Source organism: Oncorhynchus mykiss, chromosome 8 (genome assembly GCF_057628025.1).
Source record: "Oncorhynchus mykiss isolate SJ-2025 chromosome 8, ASM5762802v1, whole genome shotgun sequence".
Lineage (NCBI taxonomy): Eukaryota > Metazoa > Chordata > Actinopteri > Salmoniformes > Salmonidae > Oncorhynchus > Oncorhynchus mykiss.
In genome coordinates this window covers 30,195,001-30,219,968 of record NC_143029.1, presented here as the reverse complement: position 1 = coordinate 30,219,968, position 24,968 = coordinate 30,195,001, and the positions used below count along the sequence as shown (strand labels likewise).

Here is a 24,968-nt window from a genome sequence, read left to right as displayed (position 1 = left end):
ATCTACGTAACATTGCAAAAATCAGAAACTTTCTGTCCAAAAATGATGCAGATGTAACGGCTTTCTTTTGGTGAAGTAGAGTCGGACCAAAATGCAGCGTGGCTATTGTGATCCATGTTTATTTAACAATGACGAAACACGAACTGTACAAAAACAATAAACGTAATGTGAAAACCGATACAGCCTAAACTGGTGCAAAGTAACACAGACAGGAACAAGGACACTAAGGACAACACGGGGGATTTGACCTGCTTTGTTTCCGACCTGGGCCGGTTCACCCCTCCTTAGACAACCTGGTGGTCCCGGGCTCCCCCAGGAACACCATATCGATACCGAACTTAGCGTGGACACCCGTTCGACATAGCGTGCTGCAGCCCAGAGCTCCTCTGTGACTTGGATTACAGGCACATGCCACTGCACCCGGCGACCAGACCCGCTGAGCAGGCACCATACGCCCTGGCACGATGCCCGCACTCGCATGACACTCTCGGGGGGCTGTCCTATAGCGCACCGGGCTATGGACACGTACTGGCGACACCGTGCGCTTAACCGCATAACACGGTGCCTGACCAGTAACGCGCTGCTTACAATAAGCACGAGGAGTGAGCGCAGGTCTGCTACCTGGCTTAGCTCCACCCCTTAGCTCCACCCCCAATTTTTTTGGGGGGGGCAGTCTCTCGTACCTGTCGCACGGCCGTGCTGCCTCCTCATATCGCCGCCGCTCAGCTTTCGCTGCCTCCAGCTCTGCTTTGGGGCGGCGATATTCCCCAGCCTGTGCCCATGGTCCCTCTCCGTTCAGTATCTCCTCCCATGTCCAGGAGTCCTGTGATACCGGCCGCTGTTGTTGCTGCTGCTGCTGCTGTCGTCGCTGTCTTTTACCACGCCGCTTAGTCCTTGGTTGGTTGGTGGGTGATTCTGTCACGGTCGTCCTCCTCTTCATCTGAAGAGGAGAGGCGAGAAGGATCGGAGGACCAAAATGTGGCGTGATATGTGTCTATGTTGATGGCTTGTTTCAGCGCAGCTCGCATTAGCTTCACGGTTGTTATTTTGTTTACTGTTTTTGTATAGTGTTTTAGTGTTCAGTTCTTTCTTTAATTAAACATTCAACATGAACACATATCACGCCGCATTTTGGTCCTCCGATCCTTCTTGCCTCTCCTCTTCAGATGAAGAGGAGGACGACCGTGACAGCAGAAAAATGTATCCATGCTTTTGTCACTTCTAGGTTAGACTACTGCAATGCTCTACTTTCCGGCTACCCGGATAAAGCACTAAATCAGCAAGGGCTGATTTCAAGGTTTTACCGCTAACCTACAAAGCATTACATGGGCTTGCTCCTACCTATCACTTTGATTTGGTCCTGCCGTACATACCTACACGTACGCTACGGTCACAAGACGCAGGCCTCCTAATTGTCCCTAAAATTTCTAAGCAAACAGCTGGAGGCAGGGCTTTCTCCTATAGAGCTCCATTTTTATGGAACGGTCTGCCTACCCATGTCAGAGACGCAAACTCGGTCTCAACCTTTAAGTCTCTACTGAAGACTCATCTCTTCAGTGGGTCATATGATTGAGTGTAGTCTGACCCAGGAGTGGGAAGGTGAACGGAAAGGCTCTGGAGCAACGAACTGTCCTTGCTGTCTCTGCCTGGCCGGTTCCCCTCTTTCCACTGGGATTCTCTGCCTCTAACCCTATTACAGGGGCTGAGTCACTGGCTTACTGGGGCTCTCTCATACCGTCCCTGGAAGGGGTGCGTCACCTGAGTGGGTTGAGTCACTGAGTGGGTTGAGTCACTGATGTGGGGTGCGTCATCCTGTCTGGGTTGGTGCCCCCCCTTGGGTTGTGCCGTGGCGAAGATCTTTGTGGGCTATACTCAGCCTTGTCTCAGGATGTTAAGTTGGTGGTTGAAGATATCCCTCTAGTGGTGTGGGGGCTGTGCTTTGGCAAAGTGGGTGGGGTTATATCCTTCCTGTTTGGCCCTGTCTGGGGGTTTCCTTGGATGGGGCCACAGTGTCTCCTGACCCCTCCTGTCTCAGCCTCGGGGGGCTAGGGTCAGTTTGTTATATCTGGAGTACTTCTCCTGTCCTATTCGGTGTCCTGTGTGAATTGTCCTGCTCTCTCTAATTCTCTCTTTCTCTCTTTCTCTCTCTCTCTCGGAGGACCTGAGCCCTAGGACCATGCCTCAGGACTACCTGACATGATGACTCCTTGCTGTCCCCAGTCCACCTGGCTGTACTGCTGCTCCAGTTTCAACTGTTCTGCCTTATTATTATTGTACCATGCTGGTCATTTATGAACATTTGAACATCTTGGCCATGTTCTGTTATAATCTCCACCCGGCACAGCCAGAAGAGGACTGGCCACCCCACATAGCCTGGTTCCTCTCTAGGTTTCTTCCTAGGTTTTGGCCTTTCTAGGGAGTTTTTCCTAGCCACCGTGCTTCTGCACCTGCATTGCTTGCTGTTTGGGGTTTTAGGCTGGGTTTCTGTACAGCACTTTGAGATATCAGCTGATGTACGAAGGGCTATATAAATACATTTGATTTGATTTGATAGTTGAAGTATACCTATGATGAAAATTACAGGCCTCTCTCATCTTTTTAAGTGGGAGAACTTGCACAATTGGTGGCTGACTAAATAATTTTTTGCCCCACTGTAATTAGCAGATTTGGATAGAAAACAAGCTAAAGTTTTCAAAACTGTTAAAATAATGTCTGTGAGTATAACAGAACTGATATGGCATGCGAAAACCAGAGGAAAATCCAACCAGGAAGTACTATTATTTTGAAAGGCTGTCTTTCCATTGAAAGCCTATCCACCATACAAAGACTTAGGACCCAGTTCACGAGCTCTATGGTTTCTTCTACATGTGGCCAGTCTTTAGGCATTGTTTCAGGCTTTTACTCTGAAAAATGAGGGAGATACAGCACTTTCAATCAGTGGCCAGTGGAAATTTCCAGACAGCAGCCATGCGCCTGATCGGGGACGCGCCTTTCTTGTTTCTCCATTCCTATTGACGAAGCTTTAGTCCGGTTGAAATATTATTGATTATTTATGACAAAAACAGCCAGAGCATTGATTTTAAACATCGTTTGGCATGTTTCTACTAACTTTTATTGTACTTTAAAAAAAAAAAAATTGTCTGGACTTAGTGCACACGTGCCTTGTGCATTCGGATTACTGGACAAAATGTGCAAACAAAAAGGCGTTTTTTGGACATAAAGAGGGACATTATCGAACAAAACAAACATTTATTGTCTAACATGGAGACCTGGGAGTGCCACCAGATGAAGATCATCAAAGGTAAGTGAGTAATTTTAATGTTATTTTGGACTTTTGTGAGCCCTCTCCTTGACTGGAAAATGGCTGTATGGGTTTCTGTGGCTAGATGCTGACCTAACATATTCGCAAAGTGTGCTTTCGCTGTGAAGCCTTTTTGAAATCTGACACAGCGGTTGCATTAAGGAGAAGTTTATCTTTATTCGTATGTTTAACACTTGTATCGTTTATCAATGTTTATGATGAGTATTTCTGTAATTTGATGTGGCTCTGCACTTTCACCGGATGTTTGTTTGGGACAAGGCATTTCTGAACATAACGCGCCAATGTAAACTGAGATTTTTGAATATAAATATTAACTTTATCGAACAAAACATATATGTATTGTGTAACATGAAGCCCTATGAATGCCATCTGATGAAGATCATCAAAGGTTAGTGATTCATTTAATCGCTATTTCTGACTTTTGTGAGCCCTCTCCTTGGATGGAAAATGGCTGTATGGTTTTCTGTGACTAGGTGCTGACCTAACATAATTGCATGGTGTGCTTTCGCAGTAAAGGCTTTTTGAAATCGGACACTGTGGTTGGATTTACAAGAAGTTTATCTTTAAAATGGTGTATAATACTTGTATGTTTGAGGAATTTTAATTATGGGATATCTGTTGTTTTGAATTTGGCGCCCTGCAATTTCACTGGCTGTTGTCGAGGTGGGACGCTACCGTCCCACTTGTACCAGAGAGGTTAAAACCCGTTTTTCAACCCCTCCACAAATTTTCCGTTAACTTCTTGGTGACAGGGGCCAGTATTTTCACATCCGGATGAAATGCATGCCCAAATTCAACTGCCTGCTACTCATCCCAAGAAGATAAGATATGCATATTATTAGTAAGATATAATTGGGATAGAAAACACTCTGAAGTTTCTAAAACTGTTTGAATCATGTCTATGAGTATAACATAACTTATTTAGCAGGCGAAACCCTGAGGACAAACCATTCAGATTTCTTTGTTGTCGAGGTCACTCTCTTTTCAATGGCGTTTCATTGGGAATCCAGATTTCTAAGGGACCTTCTTGCAGTTCCTACCGCTTCCACTGGATGTCACCAGTCTTTAGAAATTGGTTGAGGTTTTTCCTTTGTGTAATGAAGAAGTAGCCCTGTTCAGAACGAGGGTCACTTGTAGTGTACTGTTAGATAGAGGTGCGTGACCAGAAAGCTAGCTACAGTTTGTTTTCCTTTGGTATTGAACACAGATCATCCCATCTTCAATTGTATCGATTATTTACATAAAAAAATACCTAAAGTTGTATTACAAAAGTAGTTTGAAATGTTTTGGCAAAGTTTACAGGTAACTTTTGAGATATTTTGTAGTCACGTTGCGCAAGTTGGAACCAGTGTTTTTCTTGATCAAACGCGTCAAATAAATGGACATTTTGGATATATATTGACGGAATTAATCGAACAAAAGGACAATTTGTGATATTTATGGGACATATTGGAGTGCCAACAAAATAAGCTCGTCAAAGGTAAGGCATGAATTATATTTTTATTTCTGCGTTTTGTGTCGCGCCTGCAGGGTTGAAATATGCTTTTCTCTCTTTGTTTATGGAGGTGCTATACTCAGATAATAGCATCGTTTGCTTTCCCCGAAAAGCCTTTTTGAAATCTGACATGTTGGCTGGATTCACAACACGTGTAGCTTTAATTTGCTATCTTGCATGTGATCTCATGAAAGTTAGATTTTTACAGTAATTTCTTTGAAATAGGCGCTCTGCATTTTCCCTGGCTTTTGGCCATGTCCCACACTAGTTTGGAAAGTCGGTTAGGACATCTACTTTGTGCCAGACACAAGTAATTTTTCCAACAATTGCTTGCAGACAGATTATTTAACTTATAATTCACTTTAACACAATTCCAGTGGGTCAAAAGTTTACATACACTAAGTTGACTGTGACTTTAGACAGCTTGGGAAATTCCAGAAAATTATGTCATGGCTTTAGAAGCTTCTGATAGGCTATTTGACATAATTTGAGTCAATTGGAGGTGTACCTGTGGATGTATTTCAAGAACTACCTTCAAACTCAGTGCCTCTTTGCTTGACATCATGGGGAAATCAAAAGAAATCAGCCAGTCAGACAAATTGTAGACCTCCACAAGTCTGGTTCATCCTTGGTAGCAATTTCCAAATGCCTGAAGGTACCATGTTCATCTGTACAAACAATAGTATGCAAGTATAAATACCATGGGACCACGCAGCCATCATACCGCTCAGGAAGGAGACATTTTCTGTCTCCTAGAGATCAAGTTCAAATCAATCCCAGAACTACAGTAAAGAACCTTGTGAAGATGCTGGAGGAAACAGATACAAAAGTATCTATATCCACAGTAAAACGGGGTCCTATATCGACATAACCTGAAAGGCCGCTCAGCAAGGAAGAAGCCACTGCACCAAAACCGCCATAAAAAAAGCCAGACTACGGTTTGCAACTGCACATGGGGCCAAAGATCGTACTTTTTGGAGAAATGTCCTCTTGTCACGTTCTGACCTTTATTTCCTTTGTTTTGTCATTATTTAGTATGGTCAGGGCATGAGTTGGGGTCTATGTTTGTTTTTCTATGTTTTGGGTATTTCTAGGTTTCGGCCTAGTGTGGTTCTCAATCAGAGGCAGGTGTCATTAGTTGTCTCTGATTGAGAATCATACTTAGGTAGCCTGGGTTTCACTGTGTGTTTGTGGGTGATTGTTCCTGTCTCTGTGTTTGCACCAGATAGGGCTGATTTAGGTTTTCACGTTTCTTGTTTTTGTTAGTCTAGTCATGTATAGTTTCTTCATTAAAGAACCATGAATAATCACCACGCTGCGTTTTGGTCCGCCTCTCCTTCAACTCAAGAAAACCGTTACACCTCTGGTCTGATGAAACAAAAATAGAACTGTTCGGCCATAATGATAATCATTTTGTTTGGAGGAAAAAGGGGGATGCTTGCAAGCCGAAGAACACCTTCCCTACCGTGAAGCACGGGGGTGGCAGCATCATGTTGTGGGGTGCTTTGCTGCAGGAGGGACTGGTGCACTTCACAAAATACATGGCATCATGAGAGGGAAACTTATGCGGATATATTGAAGCAACATCTCAAGACATCAGTCAGGAATTTAAAGCTTGGTCGCAAATGGGTCTTCCAAATGGACAATGACCCCAAGCATACTTCCAAAGTTGTGGCAAAATGGCTTAAGGACAACAAAGTGAAGGTATTGGAGTGGCCATCACAAAGCCCTGACCTCAACCCTATAGAACATTTGTGGGCAGAACTGAAAAAGCGTGTGCGAGCAATGAGGCAAACCTGACTCAGTTACACCAGCTTTGTCAGGAGGAATGGGTCAAAAGTAACCCAACTTCTTGTGGGAAGCTTGTGAAAGCTTCCCCGAAATGTTTGACCCAAGTTAAACAATTTAAAGTCAATGCTTCCAAATACTAATTGAGTGTATGTAAACTTCTGACCCACTGGGAGTGTGATGAAAGAAATAAATTCAGAAATAAATCACTCTACTATTATTCTGACATTTCACATTCTTAAAATAAAGCAGTGTTCATAACTTACCTAAGACAGAACATTTTTACTAGGATTCAATGTCAAGAATTGTGGAAAAACTGAGTTTAAATGGATTTGGCTAAGGTGTATGTAAACTTCTGACTTAAACTGTAGCCTCGCTACTGCATTGTCGGTTAAGGGATTGTAAGTAAACATTTCACTATAAGGCCTATACCTGTTTTATTCTGCACATGTGACAAATACAATTTAATTTGATAAGCACATACAGTTAAAATAGTATAATTTAATGGCTCATTATTGCTGCTGACTATATTATTATGTGATCATTATCTCTGTCTAAAAGGTCCCTGAAAGATGAATATGGGTTAGCTTGTCAATATTCTATCACCACAGCTAGTAGCCTGAGAATTGGTTATGGCAGGTGAGAATAGCCTGCTAAAAAAATGTTTGCATTTGAAATGAAAGACTATAGAAGAGATGGGGGGAAAATGTGGACACCCATCTTTTCTCCTCAGATGACATTTGCTCCCTGGGCAATGTAAACATTGAAAGGGGATTGCACAGTGTGTTTCTACTGTGGCCACTGTAGTGTCCCTAGTTAAACTGAAAAGACACGAGGAGAGGGCAAAAAAACGAGCACAACCCTCTATCCTGAGATGACATTTGTTCCCTGACAAAAAAATAACACGTGGTTCACAAAATAACCCTGTGTAAAAAAAAAAAATCAAAAAACACATTGAAACATTGAAAGGGAAAAGAGGGTACATTTATATAAATATTCTATCATGACTGCTACCAGCGTGAGACTTGGTTACGACTGCTGAGAACAGCTTGTCAACAAAGTGTTCTTAGTCGAACTGAAAAGAAAGGACATGGTAGAAATAGTGCACTATGTAGGATATAGGGTGCCATTTGGGATGCATGGAAGGGAAAGAAATTAGGACACCCCGCTTTACCTCAGATGTCATTTTGCTCCATGCCAAAGGGCATTGCCATCAAACTGAGCCTGGTGGTTTAATCCTGAATAATCTGTCTTCAAAGGCAGAATCACTTGGGTAAAAAATGGAGCTCTCACTTTATCAACATCTCAGCTCGTAGGAAGGAAGTCACGAAGGCTCAGGCTGTGTCCCGCTTCTTTACCCTACTCACACACTTCCCTTGAAGGATTTAAAACAGATTGGATGGGTGGAAACATTGGCTGGAAGAAGAGGTAGGGTGCAAGTGCACAGCTGCAGTGGTTTCGTCTTCCACTAATCTGAGGAGAGGAGACCCATAGAGACGACAGGAAGACACTGAGTGTGGAGGCGAAGTGCTGATGCAACGGTAAAAGGCGATTATCCACACATCATACACACCAAACAACTGTCCAATAGGAGTGTGTGTACATACTGTCCAGATAACAATGATGCGTAAATATGGACCTGAATAAACGCCCATGCTGCATATAGAGCTGCTCAAGTGTTTGTGTTTGTGTGTGTTTGTATGCATTTCTGTCTGTGTGTGAGTGTATGTGCGTGCATGCATGTGGATACATGTGTGTTACCATATGTTACTGTGTGTGTGTGTGTGTGTGTGTGTGTGTGTGTGTGTGTGTGTGTGTGTGTGTGTGTGTGTGTGTGTGTGTGTGTGTGTGTCTGTGTGTGTGCGTGCGTGCGCGTGCGTGCTGAAGTGTAATCAGAAGGCCTTGATGCCCTGCGGTGGCTCCCTCTACATCTGAGAGACTCTCATGGTTGAATCATAGATGATGGGTTCTGTAAACCATAAATGTTGAACATCACCTACAGTGTTCACACAAAACAGAACCGCTCGAGGATCTGGGGATAGAAATAGCTGAGCAATGTGTCACGTCAAATCAAACGCCTGTCCGTGGGGTATAAACCACTTTAACCATGACAGGGAGTTAGAACAAACATAAACCTATTCATATGAATACGCTAACATACCGCAAACAGACACATACGCATGCAAACACACAGACAAATGTGCTGTAGGATAATGTATCTGTTTCCATTCACAAATATGAATAGAATACAATGTACACTTTTTTTTGCGTGGGTTAAGCTTGACAAAATACCTTTGGGTCGAAAACGTTGCACAGTAAAACTGGAAGAGCAATCGACAGTGTGCAGTTTGTAATTCATTCATTAATATGCACAGTTCACACGTCCAGACTGCACAAACAACGTATATACACAGTTAGTTTGCGCTGTAGAGACAATAACAGTGGATGTTACAAGGGGATTGAGAGAGATCCTATTCATTGCAGCATCTCCGTACGGAAGGCCTTCAGCTGCTAACTTTCAATGTCCGAACTCCAGCTATGAAGCCCAACGAGCAAATCAATAGCGTATTGAACGAGGTCAGGTTCAAAACGTCTTGTTATTTTATTCTCTCTCTCTCCGCCTGTCTCTCTCTGACTAACAGCTGAGGCCTGCTGACACCGAAGAAAGTCAAATATCAGAATGACATGATTCAAAGGTAGCAGTGTATCCGTAGCACACCTAACAGCCACAACGCGGACGCTTTGTACCAACAAACACCCTGCCGATGCTTTTATTTATCTCAAAACAGGGTTTCACTCGCAAAACTGTAACAGGACATTTGGGAGTGTAATTTTGGAAAGTGGGGCATGAATCGTTGTCATGGTTATACAAAGATGTGCTTTCATTCCGTACCGGAGTGGTGAAGTGGAATCAGGAAGGAACTTTGTCATCATTTAAGATGATTTGACGTTGAGGACATTTTAACCCTAATAACTGACGTTAGTAAATAGTCTAATCCATCTCCATCGATGACTCTTATTAAACCTGCATCCATCTAGTGAAACTGGTTGGAAGGGCTTGGACTGGAGTGGCCTGCTGGGCTTTGGCAATTGGAGAAGACGAAAGTCTTCTATTCCTAACAGGCAGACCATGGAGCAGCCATCTTGGACAGCTGATCTACTATTGACTACCAGTCAGAGGGCACAAACTGTGGCGAGACAGATGACAGGGATAAAGCTCCCTGACAGTAAATGGGCCTCAAATGAAAGATTTCCCATCCATGCAATGAAAAACCACTAGCAGAGCCAGTAAAGTGGCTGACTGTCGCCCCATGAACACACACACACACACACACACACACACACACACACACACACACACACACACACACACACACACACACACACCCTACTGCAGCGCGATGGCAGTCAGAGTTACAGCTTTGTTTCTGCTTGATAATGTGCTGACAGTGATTACATTATCCCTATATCTCATTTGATAGAGATCCCAGCATATTGTCTCACAAATAAAGCAGAGTGTCCAATTATGGCCAATGGATGTATCCATCCTTCTGAGTACCCCATTGAGGCCCATCTGCATCATTGGTAATCTCCCTCAGGGCATGGCCAAACATAAAGACAGGGCCTGGAGATGTAGCATGCTAATGGGCTTACAGCACAGCAACAGTGGTGTTCTCTGAACCATCCTCAGGCGTTCAGAACCAACGGTGCTACTCAGAGCTCAGAGTTCGCTCCGCTGTTAAAGCCTGGTGACTTCATAATGAGACCCCCTAGACTCACCTCACAGACGGCTTTAGATGGCTTCAGTTAGATGAGAGAGATGAGTTTGGGAATATGCTTTGAGAGCCATTCTGAGAACCCACAACCGCACGTGCGCACAGACACAAAGAAGCACACAGAGGCATGCAGACGCACGCATACGCACACTCCCAAACATCCTATCCGCCCCCTGGCGTGCTAACCATGTAGTCAGTCCTCCCCTCAACCATCTTTCCCTGGACCTCTCTCATGAACATGCTCTCACAGTCTCACGCCAGAATTAGCCATTCATCCATGTTTCTCAAACTTCAAATTTCGAAGTTGTTCCAACCGTCTAATGTCAAAGTGTTTAAGGTTAGGTATTAACTCGGCATTTTGAAGGTTAGGGTTAAGTTTAGGCATAAACTCCGAAATCTTAAGGTTAGGCATCAACTCCAAATGGTTATGGTTAGGGTTAGGGTTAGGCTTAACCCTACTGTTGTGTTCCGGTCGAATTGGACCGATTTACAAATTCTCTCTGAAAAATGTAGTTCATTACATCTGATTGTCATAAGGTTCCATGACTTTGTCCACACAGGGCATCTGAACACACAAATTACACTTCGATGATTTTCATTAAATTTAGAGTGTTTTATTTAACTTTTGTACACCTGTGGTGTTCCCGGTCAAAAATGACAGGTCATTAGAGATGAATGGGTGAGACTACAATTAGTGAATAAAAATAAGTTCAGGCACATGCGCATTCATCAGATGGACACACTTCCGCTCCCAGACCCCCAAACACACACCTCACTCCCCTTCTTGGCTTCCATGGCAACCCCCACAATAACCTTTCTCCAATAGAATCTTTCCCCCACGGGAACCACACCTGTTGGCATTCTCACAAACAATCGCAACTTTGTTTCAACAATATATTGTCTCGCAGCTCTGGTATAGAAATCTTTTTTGAGGCCTTGCTCACAATTCATCCTGTGGCAGCACAGTGACCAAACGATATGCTGTATGCGAGGCTCTTGATCATATCTTTGATCATGACACTGGTGAGGAGGAGAGAGGCCAGGAAACTGACAGTGAAGGTGCTTTTCTCGCAGCGCTGGTTTACTCAAAAACAAGCTGTATGAGCTCAGGCCAATGAGGCCTACAGGCCATAAATAGCAAATAGAAGTTCAAAACTTGTAAAGTTCACAAGAACTTAAGCTGATAAAAAAGATATAACACAACATTAGGTGATAATATATGTATTATTATGGACTTAAAATCAGCTATAATGGGGTGGTCATTTTGGACCGGGAACACAGAATGAATTAACATGAAACGAACACAACAGGAGGGTTAAAACAAACATGTCAAAAACAACTTGCTATCGCTGGAATCAGAGGTAGATGTGCCCTCCTGTGCCCTTCTGCCTTCCCTGTCCACAACACCCTAGCAAAACTGAAACTTACTTGAAGATAACAACCGCTCACTGTTATACTGACTTGTATCATGGGTGACCTGCCTGCTCTGATTGGCCAAACTAACTGCTGACTTTTCAGATGTGAAAAGAGTTGCCAACCACTTAAGTGTTTCCTTTCTTTGAAAATATAAATTCTGCCTGCATGTCCTCCGCTTGTGTTTGGTCAATCATTTATGTGGCAGAAATGAAAACGGGCCTAGAAGAGGATTGTGCAATCACCATTCAACTGGAGCGCTTGTGAAAAACCACGTATTCAAAGTCCGTCCTCAACCATTAGGCACAGTGGGGGTGTACAGAGAGAGTTGCAATCATGTTTGAAACGTTGATAGAAGAGGTTCAAACACTGTGTGTGTGTGTGTGTGTGTGTGTGTGTGTGTGTGTGTGTGTGTGTGTGTGTGTGTGTGTGTGTGTGTGTGTGTGTGTGTGTGTGTGTGTGTGTGTGTGTGTGTGTGTGTGTGTGTGTGTGTGTGTGTGTGTGTGTGTGTGTGTCTAAACAAGCTCTGATGTGTTATGGAGCTATTAGCATAAATTGTGTCATGGTTCTCTGTCTCTCCCAGCCTCTCCCCGCAGCCAGACACCATATGCATTTGCCAAGTATATGTCCATCTCCATCCTCCCACTTTCTCCAATCACACAGATTGAGGGGAAGCCTCTGCCATCACAGAACAAGGGGAAGCCTCTGGCATCAAAGACTGAGGGGATGCCTCTGCCATTACAGATTGAGGGGAAGCCTCTGCCATCACAGATTGATTGTACAGCTCCCATTCTTTCTCACTGCGAGACAAAATCTCTGTCTCTCTTTGTTTCACTCTCTCTCTCTCTCTCTCTCTATCCCTCCCTCCCTCCCTCTCTTTCTTGCCCCCTGTCTCCTCCCTCACAGACACCGGGCACTGTTTACTAAGGGCTGTAGATGCCAAGCCATTGCCATGGGCTATGGAAATGGACAATTATTTTCTCTCTAATTCAGAAGTGGTTTTAAAGGAGCAAAAATACCTGAAATCTACTGAAAAATGGAGGATCCCTTTAACAGATAATGTTGAGACAGTCAGTTATTTATCTATGTCGTGTGTATAGGTGGCAGGGAAGTCAGGCGCAGGAGAATCAAACGGAGTGTAAATGGAGTCCTTTAATAAATGCCCACTTAACATGCTCCAAACACTAATATGTACATTCATAAATAAATAAACACGGGTACGAGGACCCGTCCCGCACCTATACAACCATAAAACAACACTGACAATAAAACAATATCTGACAAAGACATGAGGGGAAACAGAGGGTTAAATACACAACAGGTAATGAATGGGATTGAAACCAGGTGTGTGGGAAGACAAGACAAAACCAATGGAAAATGAAAAATGGATCAATGATGGCTAGAAGACCGGTGATGTCGACCGCCGAGCACCGCCCGAACAAGGAGAGGCAACGACTTTGGTAGAAGTCGTGACAGTATCTAAGAATACATTGGGTACTGGATGGAAAAGACTTACGATAAGACTGAGATGACACAGCTGTGGTGTTGCTAATCCTCAATAAAATAACCTGAGAAGACATTGGTATACACTACATTAACCTCACACCCAAGATAGAAGTTCCCAGCAAACCGGGAACATTCCCAGAACATTACCCAAGATTCCCACAAAGTTCTAGTCATGGTTTTATCGAACATTAGGAAGATAACATCTTAAAACCAAAACACATGTATTTTTTCATTAGTGTATTGTTTATATAGTCCCGAAATGTTTTGAATGTCAGCAATCACATTTTCAAGAGATAACTTTCAAAGTACAGAAATATAGCCGGTATGATGCTGGTTGGTCCCTGTGAGGGATTAGTGTGTGTGTGTGTGTGTGTGTGTGTGTGCGCATGTGTGTGTAAGGCAGAGGAGAGGTGAGTCCCAGCCCGTGGCTGAACTCTTCAACTCTTCACTGGGCTGTTCTCCTGAGGGCTGCTGCCCTAAGATAGGCCTCTGCATAAATATACAGAAGCTGCACTCCTCTGATAAACGCACTACCCAGAATGAAGGAATCTCTCTCTCTCTCTCCCTCCCTCCTAAGGGTTACGTTGGTGCACTGGTACACAGGAGAGAGAGCAAGAGAGGGAGTGAGAGGAACAGGGCAGGGAAGGGAGGGGCTGGTGGGACCACAGTTCAACATTTAAAAGGAGTTTAATAAAAGGATCCACCTTCAAGATGGGTCGCTACACGTGTGATAACAGCTTAGAAGGGCTACAGTCCACAGGTAAAGGGATGAGCAGCGGCATGAATCAAATGACTTTATTCACAGCCATGATTATGTTGATATTCAAGTGCTCAATTTGCATGGTGGTTAGTGGAACATTATCACATTAAACCATCAGAGCAACGGAACGTGTACAAAGGGAGTGCAGTGCTCTGGCTTCATAGTGCTTTGATGGCACAGAACAGAACAGAACAGTCATGGGTGGATGAAAGTGACGTAACCATGGAGTCAGATGCATTGAAAACAATTATGAGCCTGATTAATTTGGAGTGTTGCCGTATTCTAGTTAGCAGTGTGTAAGTGTGTGTGTGTGTGTGTATAACTTTTCTAACAGCACTGAAATGGGAGAAACACATGTCTCTAATGAAGTGATATTATCCCTTATCCCCCCATAGACACCACAGCTTTGAAGATAAACTAGAGATGAAGAAAGGAACAAAATGAAGGATGAGAGATATATTTCATTGGAATTACCAGCCCTCCTCTCCCTAAATCAAACCTGCTCTGTCTCAAACTTTAGGAGCCAGGCAGGGAGATAGGAGCCAGAGAGGGAATCAGAGCCTGTTCTGTCTCAAATTTTAGGAGCCAGGCAGGGAGAGAGGGAAGCAGAGCCTGTTCTGTCTCAAATTTTAGGAGCCAGGCAGGGAGAGAGGGAATCAGAGCCTGTTCTGTCTCAAATTTTAGGAGCCAGGCAGGGAGAGAGGGAAGCAGAGCCTGCCCTGTCTCAAACTTTAGGAGCCAGGCAGGGAGAGAGGGAAGCAGAGCCTGCTCTGTCTCAAACTTTAGGAGCCAGGCAGGGAGAGAGGGAATCAGAACCTGTTCTGTCTCAAATTTTAGGAGCCAGGCAGGGAGAGAGGGAGAGAGAGAGGCAGAATCTGTTCTGTATCACATTTTAGGAGCCAGGCAGGGAGAGAGGGAAGCAGAGCCTGCTCTGTATCTAGCCAAATGAAAAGGCAAATGCTGTGCTCTAGTATCTGCCATCCTCAGCGCTCTTACATCTTCTATGGATATCCCGTCTCGCCCGGTGCTCTTAGGGATATTAGTTGTGTCAGTACTTTCTTTTACCTTTATTTAACTAGGCAAGTCAGTTAAGAACAAATTCTTATTTTCAATGACGGCCTAGGAACAGTGGTGTTTATACTTGCGTACTATTGTTTGTACTGCCTTGTTCAGGGGCAGAATGACAGATTTTTACCTTGTCAGCTCGGGGATTCGATCTTGCAACCTTTCGGTTTCAAGTCCAAAGCTCTAACCACTAGGCTACCGGCCGGCAGCCTATGGTGGTTAGGGAGGGACTGGGAGACTCACTGCTGCTGCTCTAAAGGAGATGTGCATCCCCAGGTCATGGAGAGGTCAAGTATTCCACACTACTACTACCAGTTCTAGACATACTACAACAGTAGTTCTAGTACTATAGTAGTTCTATACTGCTACTCCTGCCATATATGCCTATTCAGATTAGATTTATTAGGATCTCCATTAGTCTTCGCCAATGGCGACAGCTAGTCTCACTGGGGTTTGACACATAACAAAAAATACATTGCCGACAAAAGACAATTTACATACATTTAAAAACATAAACATGTAGTCTGTGTGTGTATCTATCAGCTACACATACATGTCAGTACTTACACAACAAGTAGGTCACATTGAGGCGTTGTGCCGTGAGGTGTTGCTTCGTTTGTTTTTGGGAACCAGATTCGCCGTTCACTTGTTTGTTATAAAAACCAGAAGTGACAAAGTGAGTCTTTCCTCAACTCTTAGCCAAGAGGGACTGGAATGCACATCCAGAAAATTATGTCATGGCTTTAGAAGCTTCTGATAGGCTAATTGATATAATTTGAGTCAATTGGAGGTGTACCTGTGGATGTATTTCAAGGCCTACCTTCAAATTCAGCGCCTCTTTGCTTGACATTATGGGAAACACTAAAGAAATCAGCCAAGACCTCAGAAAAATTAATTGTAGACCTCCACAAGTCTGGTTCATCCTTGGGAGCACCTGAAGGTACCACGTTCATCTGTACAAACAATAGTACGCAAGTATAAACACCATGGGACCACGAAGCCGTCATACCGCTCAGGAGGGAGATGCGTTCTGTCTCCTAGAGATGAATGCACTTTGGTGCGAAAAGTGCAAATCAATCCCAGAACAATAGCAAAGGACCTTGTGAAGATGCTGGAGGAAACAGGTACAAAAGTGTCTATATTCACAGTAAAACGAGTCCTATTTCGACATAACCTGAAAGGCCGCTCAGCAAGGGAGATGCCACTGCTCCAAAACCACCATAAAAAAGCCAGGCTATGGTTTGCAACTGCACATGGGGACAAAGATCGTACCTTTTGGAGAAATGTCCTCGGGTCTGATGAAACAAAAGTAGAACTGTTTGGCCATAATGACAATTGTTATGTTTAGAGGTAAAAGTGGGAGGCTTGCAAGCCGAAGAACACCATCCCAACAGTGAAGCACGGGGGTGGCAGCATCATGTTGTGGGGGTGCTTTGCTACAGGAGGGACTGGTGCACTTCACAAAATACATGGCATCATGAGAGGGAAACTTATGTGGATATATTGAAGCAACATCTCAAGACATCAGTCAGGAAGTTAAAGCTTGGTTGCAAATGGGTCTTCCAAATGGACATTGACCCCAAGCATACTTCCAAAGTTGTGGCAAAATGGCATAAGGACAACAAAGTCAAGGTATTGGAGTGGCCATCACAAAGCCCTGACCTCAATCCTATAGAACATTTGTGGGCAGAACTGAAAAAAGCATGTGTGAGCAAGGAGGCCTACAAACCTGACTCAGTTACACCAGCTCTGTCAGGCGGAATGGGCCAAAATTCACCCAACGTATTGTGGGAAGCTTGTGGAAGGCTACCCGAAACGTTTGACCCAAGTTAAACAATCAAAGGCAATGCTGCCAAATGCTAATTGAGTGTATGTAAACTTCTGACCCACTGGGAATGTGATGAAAGAAATAAAAGCAGAAATTAATCATTCTCTCTACTATCATTCTGACATTTCACATTCTTAAAATAAAGTGGTGATCCTAACTGACCAAATACAGGGAATTTTTACTGTGATTAAATGTCAGGAATTGTGAAAAACTAACTGACCTAATACTGGGAATTTTTACTATGATTATATGTCAGAAATTGTAAAAAAACTGAGTTTAAATGTATTTGGCTAAGGTGTATGTAAACTTCTGACTTCAACAGTACCTTAAAAAAAAGGTAGGGGCATGGTTCAGAATGCAGAGCATCTCCTTCACATAGAGTTGAACAGGCTGTTGATTGTGGCCTGTGGAATGTTGTCCCGCTCCTCGTCAATGGCTGGATATTGGCGGGAACTGTCGTACACGTCGATCCAGAGCATTCCAAACATGTTCAATGGGTGGCATGCCTGGTGAGTTTGCAAGACATGGAAGAACTGGGACAGTTTCAGCGTCAGCTCTGTGTCCAGACCCTTGTGAGCATTAGCCCACTGAAGTCAATTATGACGCCGAACTGCAGTCAGGTTAAAACCCTGGTGAGGACGAAGAGCATGCAAATGAGCTTTCCTTAGACTGACAGTTTGTGCAGAAATTCTTTGGTTGTGCAAACCCACAGTTTTCATCAGCTGTCTGGGTGGTTGGTCTCAGACGATCCCGCAGGTGAAGAAGCCAGATGTGGAAGTTCTGGGCTGGCGTGGTTATACGGGGTCTGCGGTTGTGAGGCCGATTGGACATGCTGACAAATTATCTAAAATGACCTAAATTAACATTAAATTCTCTGGCAACAGCTCTGGTGGACATTCCCGCAGTCAGCATGTCACTTGGCCAATTGCACACTCCCTCAGAACTTGAGGCATCTGTGGCATTATGTCATGTTAAAAAATGGCACATTCTAGAGTGGCCTTTTACTCTCCCCAGCACAAGGTGCACCTGTGTAACGATCATGCTGTTTAATTAGCGTATTGATATGCCAGACTTGTCTAGTGGATGGATTATCTTGGCAAAGAATGAATGCTCATAGCAGGAATGTAAACAGATTTGTGCACAACATTTGAGAGAAATAAGCTTTTTGTGAGTATGGAACACGGGACCAAAACATTACGTTGCGTTTATATTTTTGCTCAGTGTAAGTTTAAGTATGAAAATATCCAGAACTCATTTCCCTACTGTTCCATTTCTCTCTCTCCCTATTTCAAAACAGACAATAATTATGCTTATCTTGTGACAACTCGACATTGCATGCCAGGCTCAGACAGAGAGAAGAGCGAGGAGGAGGAGGAGGACGGAGAAGAGAATGGGATTGTTGATGAAGTTTGGCCAGCGTGTTTGCGTGCATGGTAATAATCGTGTGGCTGGCACAAATCAATCCCAGAAATCTGTATGCTTGGCAAGGCTCTAACAAAGACCAGCCATGTGGAAAATAGGCCTGGTGTCACCCCAAACGACCTGTGGAGGCGTACCGCCTCACACCCCAGCTCCTACCAGAACAACTGTGGAGTGACCGAGAGTGACTCACACCCTGGCCCCATACCGCACCACCCCCTTTTTTACCCCAGCCCTTGTCACTGTGTGGAAAATAGGCCCAGCGTCACCCCAGACGACCTGTGGAGTGACGGGGACAGACCCAGACCCGTACTACACCGTCTCACACCCAGGCTCCTACCGCTTGCCCTATCAACTACTGTACCTCTCACTGGATTCAAACATGCAACCTTTGGCACCATACTTACGCCCATTGGCAAATGCTTACGCCCATCCGTCATCAGTGGAGGCTGCTTAAATGCTTAATAATGGCTGGAGCGGCGCGAATGAAAGGGCATCAAACGCATGCATACCATGGAAACCATGCATTTGATGTTTTTGATACCATTTCACTTACTCTGCTCGAGCCATTACCACAAGCCCGTCCTCCCCGATTAAGGTGCCACCGTCATCCTTTGTCCGTCATCCCCGTCCACAACCGGAACCTACTTGAAGGTAACAGAGCTCAACGTGGCCCCTAGAGGCCAGTTTCCGCTGAACGCGCTCCAGCATGTATATTTCACTGGTCATCCCCAAAGCCAACTCCCCCTTTGGCCGCCTTTCCTTCCAGTTCTCTGCTGCCAATGACTGGAACGAATTGCAAAAATGACTGAAGCTGGAGTCTTATATCTCCCTCACTAACTTTAAGTATCAGCTGTCAGAGTAGCTTACCTATCATTGCACCTGTACACATCTATAAATAGCCCACCCAACTACCTCATCCCCATATTGTTACTTATTTTTGCTATTTTGCACCCCGGTATCATCATCTGCACATCTATCCCTCTAATGTTAATGCTAAATTGTAATTATTTCGCCACTATGGCCTATTTATTGCCTTACCTCCCTAATCTTACTAGATTTGCAAACACTGTATATAGATTTTTCTATTGTGTTATCGACTGTACGTTTGTTTATCCTTACCCTTATGCAACTCTGTGTTGATGTTTTTGTCGCACTGCTTTGCTTTATCTTAGCCAGGTCGCAGTTGTAAGTGAGAACTTGTTCTCAACTAGCCTACCTGGTTAAATAAAGGTGAAATAAAAATAAAAAATCTCCAGACATCCTCAGACATGAATGGACGTTGAACACTGACTTGTATCATGTGAGACCTGGCTGGCCCTATAGTGTACCACCTCACAGCCCCTAAAACACCAGACCCTGCCGAGCTCCCCGGCCCCTACCCGCAGTGTGGAGAATAGGCCCAGCACCGCAACCAGAAGACCTGTGGAGAGACGGAGACACCCTGGCCCCATAATGCACAGCCCCTCGCTCTCCCAAACAACCGTGAGAGACACCCCATCAGCCAGCTTCGCCTGGTTCACAATGACATGGCTATGTTCATAGTAGCAAAACTAACAGAATACAGAGCAGCTGGGGCTCTCTAACCGTGACCTCTATGAGCTCGAGACAAATGATGACTTTTTGATTGTTGATTACATGTGTGTGGCTGTTTCCCATGAGGATCCCAACTCTATATTCATCAGAATCCTTTGTGTGTCTCTTACTCTCTGTGTGTGTGTGTGTTACCTGACTTGGTTATTTGGATGGAAACTACACCGTGCTATCTGTCTCTCAGCCGCTGTGCCTGGCCGGCATCCATCTAATCGAAGCTATTGTCCCAACATGTCAATATGCTATAATAGCTCTATGTAATGGAAACAAATACCACTGATCAACCCCACCATCCACCTGCTTTTAAACTCTGTCCAAAGCGGCTTCCTTTCATCTAACAGAAAATCGAATGCCTTGGCTACAATGAAACAGTAGCCAGACACACAATACAATGGTAGCATCAATGGTAGCAAACTGGAGCTCCAGATTGTGAGTGAATGATTGCATACAATTACTACCAGTTGTCAATGACTTGGCTGTTGTGTTGTTGTTTTTGTTGTTGTTATCCCTCCATATTGCTTTGAGTATAAAGTATTACCAGGTTTTCCTCCAAAATGATCTTGAACTTGAAATCCAGTTTAATCCAAAGGTCATTGAATGGAGATATCACTCTGATACCATTCTGAGAGGTGTAAACCCAGATCTCTCCCTGATCCCAGCCCAACACCGGCGAGGCAGATGCTGGGTCCAATAGAAATGTAGATCGCAGCCAAGCGGCCCAAAATGACTAGCCCACAATATCATGCATCACCAGTCCAATCAAAACCCAGAATGCAGAACACTAACCCTAAACCCCCAGCGCACCTGCCTCTGCCGCCATCACCATCAATAATGAGAGAAAAATGTTACAGAACAGAAACATGTGCCTTCCTGCCATTCGCACACTTTGCAGCTGGAGGCGAATGGAGAAAATCCACAAATTGCTAAGGCGAGATAGATAACAAATGAAATAGCTAAAGAAATGGTTGAATCCGCTCTTTCATGCACATCAAAGAGTATTTTCTCTTGAGCAGCAGGGGGGTTAAAAACTCCAGATTCATTTTTGGACTTCCACCCAACGATGGGCTTTTAATGAAGCAAAATTAGACAACGGATTTCAGTTCCCGAAATGGCAAATTTGGCTAAATGCAATTTTTTAAGGAAATAAGAAATACACAAGTTGTGTCATTATTTACTGCTACATTTAGTGTGTGATTATAAAGCACTTATGAAGGACTTACGAAGTGTCATGTGTCACATACGTCTGCAGCATCAAAAGCTAGTCACGTTTCTATAAATTATAGATTACATTTCTAGGTTCTCGCATCAATATTCACATCCAGACTCAGTCTTGGTTGTCGTGTGCTGTTTTGAATAGTTACATATGATTTCTTGCCATGTGGCAAGTCAAGTCTACCATCCAATATACTGTATGTTCTGGTTTTGCCAGAAAGCATATGCATTCCTAATTTGCAATGGAGGACAGTTGGACTCTCTCGCTCTCTCTCCTCTCTCCTCCCCTTCTTGTCTCTCTCTCCCTTCTATCCCTCTCTCTTTTCTCTCACTTCTCTCTCAGACAGTAGAAAGGAAAGAACAGCTGGAGAAGAACATAATGAGTCCCAGAAGATATGGCTGTCCTCCAACACACACACACACACACACACACACACACACACACACACACACACACACACACACACACACACACACACACACACACACACACACACACAAATGGCACCCTATTCACTAAATAGTGCACTTCTTTTGACCAGGACCCATAGGCTCTGGTCATAAGTAGTGCACTAAGTAATAGGGTGCCATTTGGGATGTAGCCTATTTTAATGCACTGGAATGGCTCCTGCAATAGTGGGGACAATATAACTTCAGAGGCTTTCCATTAGATAATATTTCTAAGATAGCATATACATATCCCTGAGATGGCATGTGTTTTCTGAGAGAATATTCATCCTGCATATATTGACTTTGTGCCAGGTTTCAGAACTATTGCAGAGATAAGCTGCAATGATGTGACGTGGGTCTATCTGAATCCTACCTCTGAATCCTACCTCTGAATCCTACCTCCGAATCCTACCTCGCACCCTTAATTCTCATGGCACGAATACAGCAGGAGAAAAGTGGATTAAGGAATAGGACCATGAGTAACAAACAGTAGGGAACAAGACTGTGTCTGTGTCAGAGCAACTGTGGTGCCATGGTGACTAAGCTCCCTTGAGAGACAGACAGACAGACAGACAGACAGGCAGGCAGGCAGGCAGGCAGACAGGCAGGCAGGCAGGCAGGCAGGCAGGCAGGCAGGCAGACAGACAGACAGACAGACAGACAGACAGACAGACAGACAGACAGACAGACAGACAGACAGACAGACAGACAGACAGACAGACAGACAGACTATTTCCTATACAGTCCTATGGGCTCTAGTCAAAAGTAGTGCACTGTATAGGAAATAGGGTACCATACAGGGAATAAGGTGCCCATTGGGACTCAGCCAAACAGTTGGTAATGTAGGCTAGGTACCAGCACTTCTGGATAAATGAGGTGAGTTCACACATACAGTAATAACTGAGAGCTCAATCCATGTTCTGTAATGTATCCTTCAGCCATTCCCTGTCCAATCGATCTCACAAAGTTGTAGTGAAAGAATGACAGAAGGTTATACCAGCGACTGGCTGGCGTGGAAGCACAGTGTGATGACTCATTCACAATTTACGACATTGTTTGGATGGCTGACCATCTGTCGACTACCACAGGGGTCAAACGTACCTTATCTGTGTGGATCTAGAGGAAGAGACGTTCCCACGGAAGTCCTGGGGTCAATGACGCCAGGAGAGGTGGGAAGACTGATGAAAACGGAATATCGACGAAATGAACGTTACTGTGTGAATTAAACTGTCATGTTTGAGTTGTTTCAAGAGTTCATGAAGAGCTATGAATGTATTGTTTCATTGTACTGTAAGAGCTATGGATTTATTGTTTCATTGTACTGTAAGAGTTATGAATTTATTGTTTCATTGTACTGTAAGAGTTATGGATTTATTGTTTCATTGTACTGTAAGAGTTAAGAATTTATTGTTTCATTGTACTGTAAGAGCTATGGATTTATTGTTACAGAGACACTGTTCTGTTGGTCGGATGGCGGATAGTTCAAAGACGAGCGACATTTAAATTGAGTTAGAATCTTGGTGTGTTTTCCTTTCGATAGGTTTTACAAGTAAAGTGCAAAGAAATGTTAGTTAAGGTTGGGGGTGAGTTTCTGCTTGAATTTGGTTAAAAGAACAGTGTTTATACTGTGAGAACGTATTAGCAAACTCCTGTGTGTATAAGACACACGTGTTTTGTTTCTTAGAGATTAGCTCCCGAGTGGCGCAGCAGTCTAAGGCACTGCATCTCAGTCCTTTTTCACATCCGGCCGTGATTGGGAGTCCCATACGGCGGCACACATTTGGCCCAACGGCCGGGGTAGGCAGTCAATGTAAATAAGAACGTGTTCTTAACTGACTTGCCTAGTTAGATAAAGGTTAAATATATATATTTTAAATACTCTGAACTGAAAACATCTGGAACCATGTTAAGTCTTAGGCTCATCAAAATGTACTCTGAGTAGTCTGTAATGTATGTATTTCATGTACACTGTAATTCATTATTTTGTGACTAATACATTATGTTAGTTCAATTGAGTAAATGTGTTCCTCGTATTACAGAGCAATTCTTATATACGTTCATAGTTTAGCAGGTCGATTTATAGTTGTTATTACACTATAGTACATAACACGTGCTTAGGTACCACCTTGACATCTATGACCTGCTTGCCTCAGTAAATGAATGCTAGAAACTATTCGTATCTAGTCTCTTAATAATTGAGTAACGGTGCAAGTCAGACACATGTTCATTATAGTCATACTGAGAGGTGATGTAAGGCTCGCTACCTTGACTAGATTTCTCCAGAGACGTACAGGGCCTGTTGAATTTATTCACATGATAATGGAGTCAGATTGACGAACGTCGTTCATTATTATCGTCATCATTTCCCCCATAGCGGTTGGATCATTTCCACACAACTACAAAGTCTTGCGTGGAAGAGACACAGAGCAGACACAAGAGACAAGGTCAGCATGGCCTCATGCAGCTCTACTGAAGAGCAGCAGGATACGTCTGTATTGTACGTATGCAAGACGACAAGTTGCAGACAAAGGAGGTAACAGCTCAACTTGAGGCAGAGTAGCCAATGTACTCTAGTCTAGTCATGTCCATTTTATATCGAGACAAAAACCAGCAAGAAAGTGGTAAATGCCGGACTGTCATATAAAAATGGCCCTATTTTTTTTTAACAGGTTTGTGCCCTTCCCTCCTTTTGCCATCCCTCACTCTTTGCCCCTTCATAACATTTAGAGGGGTCTTTGGGAAAGGGCAGCATTCATCACCAGCCTGTGGCATCCTTTCTCCTGCTAAATTGCACCTTAGCTTCATCTGTCACTGGTATCGAAGAGGGGACCGACAGACAGTACGGATTCACTTTGCCAGCCTTCATTTGGTGTAGTGAGGGGGGAGGTGACCTAACCCTATCTCACCTCTGTCTCGCACATGCTGTGAAGACACCTCATAACATCGGATATATACCCCTTGTACGTGACACACACTGCTGGCTATAAAGCCCTGTACATGCCGTGCAGCAGCCACACCAATCCTTCCCTGTAAGGTGTTTAACCCATTGTACTGCCAAGGAAATCACCTCCATGTGTACCTGTCAACCCAGCCACAGGGAACCACAGAGGGAGATACCGTAGAGAGTGAGATACGGTCCAGTGTCCGAGAAAGGTACTGAGTGACATATGGGTCTCTGTTCCCAGCAATGTGGACACCTCCACTGCAGCCTGCCAGCTGTCGCCAGGCTTAGCTCCACTTCAGGGACTTCCAGAATGTTCTCATCTCTCTGTACCGTGGCCTAAGGGCTTGGCAGCAGTCAACCTTGGAGTCATCTTCTATGTTCCCTCTCACACCTCACC

General features: G+C 44.1%; 1 protein-coding gene and 1 pseudogene across 30 annotated transcripts in view; both read right to left on the bottom strand.

The window, feature by feature from the left end:
* LOC110529758 (neurexin-3b) overlaps window positions 1–24,968 on the bottom strand; it is a 465,957-nt gene that overhangs the window by 200,408 nt on the left and 240,581 nt on the right. The gene's annotated exons all lie outside the window — the stretch shown is intronic.
* LOC149981488 (signal recognition particle RNA) lies at window positions 188–425 on the bottom strand (annotated as a pseudogene).